Source organism: Aotus nancymaae, unplaced genomic scaffold (genome assembly GCF_030222135.1).
Source record: "Aotus nancymaae isolate 86718 unplaced genomic scaffold, 86718_ANA_hifiasm-v0.15.2.pri h1tg000022l_1, whole genome shotgun sequence".
NCBI lineage: Eukaryota > Metazoa > Chordata > Mammalia > Primates > Aotidae > Aotus > Aotus nancymaae.
In genome coordinates, this window is record NW_026988435.1 from 1,230,186 (window position 1) to 1,241,491 (window position 11,306).

Sequence of the window (11,306 nt, forward strand, 5' to 3'; positions counted from 1 at the left end):
CTCCCCTTTTTGAACAAATCTCAGGAAATCAACACTACATATGAACCAAAGACAGATCCGCACCAGAAGGTAGGCGGACTACAGAGAAACCGTGCTGGAGTGCACTGGCCACACTCGTGTCAGCATGTCGCATCCACACACACACACATAGGCACACACTCATCAACACACTGAGAAAGATATGCAAACACACGCACTCACACAAACACACAGAAAGACACACGGAGACATTCAACACTCGCACGGAAACGCACCCTGCCAGGCAGCTCGTGAGGCTGCGAGGTTCTGCTCTTTGCCAGGAAGCCCCTCGGGGTGAGAGCAGCCCCGCCGCAGGCAGGCAGGACTTACCTGGAAATCCCAGCCGGGAAGGCTTTCAACAAAGGGCACCTTCGCACCGTCTGGGCAGGCCTGAAGCATCCTGGGGACTCCTGGAGATTGCCCTGGGCATCCTTGAAGCCCCTTCAGACCTTCTCTCAGCCTGGTTCAGCCTGCCGGATTCCTAAAATCTCGGGACCATGGCATGATCCCTGGAGAGGGAGGGCCATTGCCAAACGCCAAGGCACTGCCACAGAGGGCCCCTGCATTGCCTAAGCCGCTCAGACCGTTCCCCAGGCAACGGTGGCGATTACTGTGACGCGAGCCCCGGCTCAGCGCTGGCGCTTGCCTCAGGCTGCTTGCGCATGCGCATTCGCGTACCGGGCTGGGGAGCAGCCACGTTGGCGCTGTCCAGCAGCTGCCGTACAGGTTCACGCGGGAGGCGGTGCCAGGGGCAGCTCTGGGAAGGGGGATGCGCGCCACAAGCAGCGCTGGACCCCGACAGTCCTGACCTCAGTACCTCCTTCAGCTGGCTTTTCTCTTTGGGTAGGGTGGGGGAGGAGCGCGCTTCAGACCGTGAGGTGGGCACTGGAGACTGCTCTTCTCGTTGGACTTCGGATCGGATGTAGTGGACAGCGATCGGGTCCCATGGGTCTGGAGATTCAGTTTGGTGAGGTGTGGTGGGGGTCACTGGACCACAGAAACATACCTGAGACCCTCGGGGAGGGTGTCAGAAGAACATCCTCCGGCTCGATGATCTGACTGCCCCCTTTTGATCTGGGCCACACACCACGGGGCCCTGCCTTGGTCTCCAAGCTCAGGGACTCCTGCTTCTCAGCACTGCTGTCTGGATATGTAGGGAACAACCACAGAGATGGGAGCTCAGTATGCAGCAGAGGTGGCGACACCTGTAACTCGCCTCCTGTGGGGGCAGATCAGGTGGACAGGGTGTCTCAGAAGTTCTCTGGCACCAATCCAAGCCTGAGACAGATGTGCGGGCCTGCAGCTTAGAACCCCGAGAAAGACAAGCACAGGTAGATCACACCTGTCACCCCAGGAGGGCCTCTGCCGGAGTCCAAGCGTCCTTCAGGAATTACTGCCTGAGGAGCCAGGAGGGTGCAGCCAAGTGCAAACAGCCCCAACCCCCACCCTAGGATCACTACCCGCCACCTGGCCTGCACCCAGCCACTCCTCAGTCTCCTTAGCTCTTTGCAACCCCTGGCAACCAACAGGTTCACTCCTGATAAAACCTGTAGGTCCTACAGCAAAAAGACTTCAATCAATCTCGTGTTAATATTAGTCCTCGTAAAAACCTATAGCTTTCGTTCTACAGCAAAAAGGCCTCAATCAATCGCATATTTAAAAGAAAATTAGTAAGACACAGTAGATACTCATATCAGTTCAAATAATAAGAGGATCATTCCCAGCACTTTGGGAGGCCGAGGCGGGCGGATCACGAGGTCAAGAGATCGAGACCATCCTGGTCAATATGGTGAAACCCCGTCTCTATTAAAAATACAAAAAATTAGCTGGGCATGGTGGCGCGTGCCTGTAATCCCAGCTACTCAGGAGGCTGAGGCAGGAGAATTGCCTGAACCCAGGAGGCGGAGGTTGTGGTGAGCCGAGATTGCGCCATTGCACTCCAGCCTGGGTAACAAGAGCAAAACTCCGCCTCAAAAAAAAAAAAAAAAAAAAAAAGAAGATCACAAAATTAGCTGGTCATGGTGATGGGCACCCATAATTCCATCTACTTGGGATACTGAGGCAGGAGAATCACTGGAACCTAGAAGGCGGAGGTTTTGGTGAGCCTGGATCACATCATTGCACTCCAGCGTGGGAAACCAAAGTGAAACTCCTTCTCAAAAAATAAAAAAAGAAGAAACCTCCAGTACAATGTATAAAAATGGCAAGAACTGACCTCTCTGCTTTATTTTCAGTCTTATGAGGAAATTACTCAGATGTTTACTTGTAAGTATAATGTTAGATTTAAATTTTTTTGTAATATAGTTTTTATCAGATTGAGGAAGTTCTCTTTAATTCTTATTTTACTAATAGATTTTAAAAATCACAAATGAATATTCAATTCAATTTGTTAAAATAATATTTTTCATTTGTTTTGTCAGTCATATGGTGAGTTTTCATTTATACTATTAATATGGTGAAATATGTTTATTGAATTTTTAATTTTTAATTTATTTTGAGACAGGTTTTTACTCTGTTACCCAGGCTGCACTGCTCTGGCACAATCATAGCTAGCTGCAAACTCTAATGCCTGGGAATAAGGGATCCTCCCACCTCAGCCTCCAGAATAGCTGGGACTATGAGCATGCACCACCACATCCAGCTATTTTTTTTAATTTTTATTTTCACTAGAGACAGGATTTCACTATGTTGCCTAGACTGGTCTCAAACTCCTGAGCACAAGCGATCTTCCAGCCTCAGCCTCACAAAATTCTGGAATTACAGGCATGAGCCACCATGCTCAGCTTTTAATTTTTAATTTTTATTTGTACATAGTAGGTTTATATATTTATGGGGCACATGAAATATTTTGCTATAGGCATACAATGTGTCCTAATTATATCAGGATAAACTGGGTATCCACTACCTTAAGTATTTCTCATTTCTTTGTGTTAGAAACATTTCAATTGTTCTCTTCATTTTTCTAAAATGTACAATTTATTGTTGACTATAGTCATCTTGTGGTGCTTTCAAATACTGAGCCTTAGTCATTCTATCTAACTATATCCTCATACCCATTAACCATCTATTTACCACCCCAACTACCCTTCTTAGCCTCTGGTAACCATCCTTCCACTCGCTGTCTCTGTGAGTTCAATTGTTTTACTTTTTAGCTCCCACAAGTAAGTGAGGACACATGAAGTTTGTCTTTCTGTGCCTTGTTTATTTCACTTAAGATGGTGTTCGATTTCATCCATGTTGTTGGAAATGACAGAATCTCATTCCTTTTATGGTTGAATAGTACTCCATTGTGTGTATCTACCACATTTTCTTTGTCCATTCATCTGTGGATGGACACTTAGGTTGCTTCCAAATCTTGGCTATTGTGAATACTGATGCAATAAGCATGGGAGTGTAGATATCTCTTTAATGTACTAACTTATTTCTTTTGGGTATATGCCTAGCAGTGGGATTGCTGGATCATATGGTAGTTCTATTTAGTTTTTTGAGGTGCATCCATACTGTTATCCATACTAATTCACATTCCCATCAACAGTGTAAGAGGGTTCTTTATTTTTCTACATTCTCACCAGCATTTGTTAATGCCTGTCTTTTGGGTAAAAACCACTTTAACTTGAGCGAGATAATATATTATTGTAGGTTTGATCAGAATTTCTTCAACGGTCAATGGATATTGAACACCTTTTTATATAACTGCTTTCCATTTGTATGTCTTCTTTTGGGAAATGTCTATTCCAATCAGGTGCCAGTTTTCAAATTGGATTATTAGATTTTTTTCCTATTAAGCTATTTGAGCTTCTTACATATTCTGGTTATTAATCCCTATCAGGTGGATAGTTTGCAAATATTTTCTCCCATTTAGTGGGTTTCTCCTCATTTTGTTGATTGCTTTCTTTACTGTGCAGAAGTCTTAAAGTTTGATATGATCCTATTTGTCCATTTTTGCTTTGGCTTCTTGTGCTTGTGGGATATTATCCAAGAAATATTTGCCCAGCTCAATGTCCTGGTGAGTTTTCCTAATGTTTCCTTTTAGTAAGTTTATAGTTTCATGACTTAGATTTATGTCTTTAATCCATTTTATTTTATTTTTATACATGGTGAGAGATAGGATTCTGTTTTCATTCTTCTACATATGGATATCCAGTTTTCCTAGTACCATTTATCAAAGAGACTCTTCTTTCCTGCACTGTATGCTCTTGGCACCTTTGTCAAAAATGAGTTCACTGTACATCTCTGAATTTATTTCTGGGTTTTGTAATCTGTTCCATTGGTCTGTGTGTCTGTTTTTATGCCAGTACCATGCTGTTTTGGTTCTTGTAGCTCTATATTATAATTTGAAGTCAAGTAATGTGATTTCTTCAGAGTATCCGGAATATTCAGCATTTCTTAGAATATTCTGGGTCTCCTGTGGGTACATGTAAATTTTAGGATATTGTTTCTGTTTCTGTGGAGAATGTCATTGGTATTTTGATAGAGATTGAGTTGAATATGTAGATTGCTTTTGGCGGTATGAACATTTTAATGATATTGATTCTTTCAATTCATGAACATGGAATCTTTTTTTGCTGTCTTCAATTTCTTGCATCAATGTTTTATAATTTATCATTTATTGGTTTTTAGTATTAAACTAACCTTGGATTTCTAGAACAAATGACAATTATTTTAATCTATTATCTTATATACAAATGAACTGTATTTGGTAATGTTTTGTTAAGATTCAAACAAAAATTTTATACACTATGATTTCTTCTAAATGAAATTCTAGAAAATGTAAAACTATAGCAACTGAAAACAGATGAGATGTTGCCTGGGTTGAGGGGTGAGGGTTATGAATGGACTGAATAGGGTTTTGAGGGAAAGCTTTAGGAATGTCAGAAATGTTCTATATGGTGATCATGATGGTGAGTACATCGCACATTTGTTAAAGTTCATCAAATTGTGCACATAAAGTTGTCGAATTTTATTACATGTAAATTATTCTTCCATAAAGCTAGCCAATTAACATATATAGATTTTTAGTAGAAAAAAGCAAGTTGAGAATGTATTTGCTTTTTTTGTTTGTTTGTTTGTTCATTTGTTCATTCGCTTCTTTTTGAGATGGAGATTCACTCTTGTCACCCAGGCTGTTGTGCTATGGTGCAATCTTGGCTCACTGCAACCTCTGCCTCCCAGGTTCAAGTGATTCTCCTGCCTCAGCCTCTCAAGTGGCTGGGGTTACAGGCACCTGACACCATGCCCAGTTATTTTCTTTGTATTTTCAGTACAGTCAGGGTTTCACCATGTTGGCCAGGCCGGTCTACAACTTCTGACCTCAGGTGATCTGCCTGCCTCAGCCTCCCAAAGTGCTGGGATTACAGGCATAAGCCACCACATGCAGCCATGTATGTGTTATTAAATTTAATACCTCTACATTTGTGTATATAAAAGTATTTTTTGATGTTTGGAATCATAAAAATAGTAAAAAAGAAAGGTGATGGGAATTGGGTAATAGTCAAATGGAATACTATCTTTTATTTCAATAGTTCAGTTGTTAAGAAAAGTTTATTTGCCCACTCACTAGTTGTACAATTAAATTTAATTATGGCAGTACAAAATAATTTTTGCAGCTATGCACATGACAGAAACTAACGTATAATTTAGTCTTTTTGTGTTGTCTTTGCCAGGTTTTTGTTGTTGTTGTTGGGTTTGTTTGTTTGTTTTGAGACCATCTTACTCTGTCACCAGGCTGGAATACATAGTGCAATCATGGCTTACTGCAACCTCTGCCTCCTGGGTTCAAGGGATTCTCCTGCTTCAGCCTCCCAAGTAGCTGAGGTTACAGGCCCATATCACCATGTCCAGCTAATTTTTTGTATTTAGTAGAGACAGAGTTTTGTCGTGTTGGTCAGGCTTTTCTCAAACTTCTCACCTCAGGTGGTCCACCTGCCTGGACCTCACAAAGTGCTGGGACTACAGGCGTGAGTCACCATGCCTGGCCTGTCAGGTGTTTCTATTGACATTATATCCGACTTCATAAAATACATTGGAAAAAATTTCCCCCTCTTCTGTTTTGTAGAGAGTTTGTGTACATTTTTCTTTATCTGCTTGTTGATATAATTCAATAGTGAAATCAGCAGGGCCTGAAGATTTCTTCTTGGAAAGATTTTTGATTACAATTTCTTCAACATATATATGACTATTTAGATTGCCTGTTTCCCATTGTGTCATTTTTATAATTTTCTTTTTACAATGAAATTTATTTATTTTCAAGTTCGTTGGCAAAAAAGATATTTCACATTCATTGGCAAAATGTGTGTATTATAATTTTGATATCTGTGTGGGCTGCAGTAATATTCTTTCATTTCTGCTAGAAGCAATTTGTGTTTTGAGTGTTTCTATTAGTCTAGCTAGGTTTTAATCAATCTTTGCAAAGCAGCAAATTTCAAGACCTGGAGTTTCTGCTTTTTCTTTGAGATGGATCCTCCCTTTGTCACAGAGGCTGTAGGGCAGTGACACAATTTCAGGTCACTGCAAACTCTCTCTCCTTGGTTCAAAGGATTCTCCTGCCTCAACCTCCTGAGTAGCTCTGATTACAGGTGCCCACCACCATGCCAGACTAATTTGTGTATATTTAGTAGAGACAGGGTTTCACTATGTTGGCCAGGCTGGTCTCAAACTCCTGATCTCAGGTGATCCACCTGCCTGGTCTCCTAAAATGCTGGGATTACAGACATGAGCCAGCATGCCTGGCCATGCTTTCTGCTTCTATCATCATTTTATCATTTTTTTTGTCTCCTGAGATTTCTGTCTTTTTACTCATTGTATATGCATATTATCCTTTATGTCTCTGCACATTTATGATAGCTGTTTTAAAATCTTTTAGTAGATTGGGCTCAGTGGTTCACACTTGTAATCTCAGCCTTTTTGAGGCTAAGGCAGAAGAATCATTTGAGCTCAGGAGTCCAAGACCAACCCAACCAACATGGTGCAACACTATCTCTACCAAAAATACAAAAATTAGCCAGCATGGTGGCTCACGCCTGTAATGCCAGAACTTTAGGAGGCCAAGGCAGGCAGATCAGGACGTCGGGAGGTTGAGACTAGCCTGGCAAACATGGTGAAAGCCCTTCTCTACAAAACCTACGAAAATTAGCTGGGCATGATGGTGCATGCCTACAGTCCTACCTACTCAGGAGTCTGAGGCTGGAGAACTGCTTGAGCCTGAGTGATGGAGGTTGCAGAGAGCTGAGATCTCTGCCTCCTGGATTCAAGTGATTCTCCTGCCTCAGCCTCCTAAGTAGCTGGAATTACAGGCACCTGACACCATGCCGGGCTAGTTTTTGTATTTTTAGTAGAGACGGGGTTTCACCAAGTTGACCAGGCTGGTCTTGAACTCCTGACCTCAAGTGATCCTTTTGCCTTGGTCTCCCAAAGTGCTGGAATTACAGGTGTGAACCACTGTGCCTGACTGGTTAGCATGCTCTTGTTTTATAAAGATAAAAAATAAATGTGAATGACATCTACTTAGCTGATTGTTGCTACTTCTACCTTAACAAATTTCCTATTGAGTCATAATTCCTTTATTCTCACATATGCTAAAATATGTTTGAAGCATGTTAATTTGGATAAAATGGCATTTGTATTGCTCATAGAATAGTGTTAAGAACTGTGACGTGTGCTGAGCTGTCATGGCAAAGTGGTATTTAATGTGCCTATAGGTGTGGAGGGGTTGTATAATTCCTGTTTTTAAAATAAAAGTGATTAGAAATAAAAAATGAATTATCTTTTAACTTTTGAAAATGATTAGTGAGTTGGTAACTTTGTGTATAATATTGACGGATTTCTAATTTTCTAGAATGGTGTTATAATAGTAGTTTTCTTTGATATAACACAAGTCCTCAAAGGGTATGTAACAAATTTGAAGTCAGTCAGTCATTTGAGTTTTTAAAATTTTCAAATTGATTTTGGTTTCCTCATATATATGTAGCAGATATTCAGCTTACGATCATTAAACTTGAAGTCTTGGCTCTGTGATTGTGCTGTTTTTCATTTTATTTGATAAATTACATGAGATATTCAATACTATCATAAGATAAGCTTTGTCTTAGTTGATTTTGCCTAACTGTAAACTAATGTGTTGTGAGCATGTTTAAGGCAGGCATGTTTGAGCTTTAATGTTCAGTTATGTTAGGTGTATTAAATGCATGTTTGACTTACAGTATGTTCAACTTATGATGGGTTTCCTGGGACATAGCCTCATCATAAGTTGAGAAGCATCTGGATTAACATGTGTGAGATTTTCTCAATATATTGACACATTAGAGCACAATGAAAGGATGTTAAAGGTTTTGTTTTCTTATGGAATAAATAATTTATTATGTTAGCGTAATATATTAGAGTTTCTTGTAGTATTTCCTTAATTCCCTATTTATTTTATTTATTTATTTGGGACGGAGTTTCACTTTGTCACCCACACTAGAGTGCAGTGGTACAATCTCCTCTCATTGCAACCTCTGCCTCTCAGGTTGAAGCGATTTTCATGCCTTAGCTTCCTGAGTTGCTGGGACTTCAGAGGTAGACAACCATGCTTGGCTAAATTGTATATTTTTAGTAGAGACAGGGTTTCACTATGTTGGCCAGGCTGGTTGTGAACTCCTGACCCCAAGCAATCCACCCACCTTGGCTTACCAAAGTGCTGGGATTACAGGTGTAAGCCACTGTGCCTGGCCTCTATTTCTTTTAAAATTTAGAAACAGAGCCTCTTTAAGTGTGCTGAGAGAGATTCACTTTATTTATAAAATTAATAGCCAAATCTATGTGTTTGAACACAGACTTCTATTTTCACAAATTAATATATTTGCATCTTGTCAGAGGTATGATCATCAAATGATAATCAATTGTAATTTCTTTGATGTACTATAATCATTTTCCTTTCAAATGACTTCATTTTCTATTCTAACAAAAAAACTCTAGATTTTTCTTCAGCAATGCGTTTGTTGAGTCCAGCCGCCCCTGGCCTCCAGGATTTCCAGGGAATCAGGGCTCTCCAGGACCCAAGGGCTCCAAAGCAGCAGTGGGACACCCCCCAACCCATCACCAAGGTGGGTTCTGTTTGACTTTCTTCAGCTGGAGGTTGAAACGAAGGGAAAGAAGGAAGATCGAGGTGAGCAGGACAGAAAGGAGAAAGGGGTAAGCTGGAGGCGGCGGCTTCTTTGGTTCCTTCGGTTCCAGCCTGCCAGGCCACCCCTGCTCCCGAGGACCCCCAGGCTCAACTGGCTACTCTGAGATTCCAGGTCTCAAGGGCGAGAGCATCCAGGGCCAGCCCGGCCCACCTGGACCTCAGAGACCCTCGGTATTGGCTCCGAGGGTTGTCAGGGCCCTCTTGGTCCCCCAGGCTCCCAGGGCCCCTTTCATTTCCCGGCACTCACAGGCAGACTATCATCATTCCTGGCCCTCCGGCCCCCCTGGGCTCCCTGGAACCATGAATGCCCCTTCAGCGCAGGTGAGGCTCTGGGCCACATGCCAGGCTATGCTGGGCCAGGTGCACGAGGTGCTCCAGGGCTGGCTCATCTTCATGGCCGAGCGGGAGGAGCTCTACGTCCGTGTGCGTAACAGGTTCTGGAAGGTCCTGCTGGAGGCCCTGATGCCACTTGTGCAAGGAAGGAACAATGAAGTGGCAGCCTTGCAGCCCCCCACCGTGGTGCAACTGCATGACAGCAACCCCTGTCCTGGCGGGAGCACCCCCCAACCACGGCGCAGCCATGGCGGGCGGACAACATCCTGGCCAGACGCCCTGCCTGCCCCAGCCCCAGCCCTACCCTGGAGCCTGGCACCTAAGCTCCTACGTGCACCTGCAGCCGGCGCGCTCCAGGAGCCTGCCCATCCACACCAACCGCGACTTCCAACCCGTGCTCCATCTGATCGTGCTCAGCAGCCAGGTGCCTGGAAGCATGAGGGGGCATCAGCGGGGCCGATTTCCAGTGCTTCCAGGAGTCACGGGCCGTGGGGCTGGTGGGCCCCTTCTGCGCCTTCGTGTCCTTGCGGCTACAGGGCCTGTACAGCGTCGTGTGCAGCCAACGCCAAACGCGCAGCCCTGCTGATGATCAACCCGAAGGGGGAACTGCTTCTTCCCAGCTGGGAGGTGCTTTTCTCCGGCTCTGAGGGCCCGCTGAAGCCCGGGGCACGCATCTTCTCCTTGACAGCAAGGACGTCCTGAGGTTCCCCACCTGGCCCCAGAAGAGTGTGTGGCAGGGCTCGGACCCCATCAGGCACAGGCTGACCCAGAGCTACTGCGAAACGTGGCGAACCGAGGCCCCTTCACCCACAGGCCGGACCTCCTCGCTGCTGGGGGACAGGCTTCTGGGGCAGAATGCTGCAAGCTTCCACCATGCCTGCATTGAACTCTGCATTGAGAACAGCGTCATGACTGCCTCCAAGTAGCCGCCGCCTGGGTGCAGATGGCCGGAGAGGACGCGTGGTTGGAGGGAGCCCCCACTGTGGGCAGGGAGCGGCTGTCCAGCCCCAACTCCAGGACCTGGCTGCCATGCTTTCCTGTATAGTTCATGCTTCATGTAATCCTCCAGAAATAAAAGGAAGCCAAAGAATGTATATTTTAAAAGTTTAAAATAATAATAATAATATTCATTGTTTAATTATGATTGGACATTTTGGTTTTGAATGTTTTCCCAATCAGTTGGTGAACAGATCCATCTGACAAGGATTCACTTTTAGTATTCTCTGTGTGGATAAGCATCAAACACCTCATTTGAACTATTCTTTTATTTTTCCCAATGTCCAACTTACGTTAAGCAGCGTAACACTGATGCTGTTAATTCAACTATATCTTTGTGTTAACAATGATTTTCATCTTTGCCACATTATGTAATCCTTTTTATTTCTTTCTTTCTTTTCTTTTCTTTCTTTCCTTTTTTTTTTTTTTTTTTTTTTTTTTTTTGAGACAGGGTCTCACTCTGTTGACCAGATTAGAGTTCAATGGTGTGATCACGGCTCACTATAGCCTCGACCTCCTGGGCTGAAGCAGTCCACCTGCCTCAGCTTCCCAACGTGCTGAGATTACAGGCATGAGCCACCACACTCGACCTGTAATGCTTTTGTAAAATTGAAACATATCTGTGCTCTTTAGTCTGATGTAGCTTAGTGTATACTTTCTTTTTTTTTCTTTTTCTTTTTTCTTTTTTCTTTTTTTTTTTTTTTTGACACTGAGTCACCCTTTGTCGCCAGGCTGGAATGCAGTGGCACAATCTCAGCTCACTGCAACTTCTGCCTCCCAGGTTTAAGCAATTCTCCTT

At 43.5% G+C, this 11,306-nt stretch overlaps 1 pseudogene; it reads left to right on the forward strand.

The window, feature by feature from the left end:
- Positions 1 to 4,886: 4,886 nt before the first annotated feature.
- On the forward strand, positions 4,887 to 10,599 carry LOC135276331 (collagen alpha-1(XVIII) chain-like; annotated as a pseudogene).
- Positions 10,600 to 11,306: the final 707 nt, after the last annotated feature.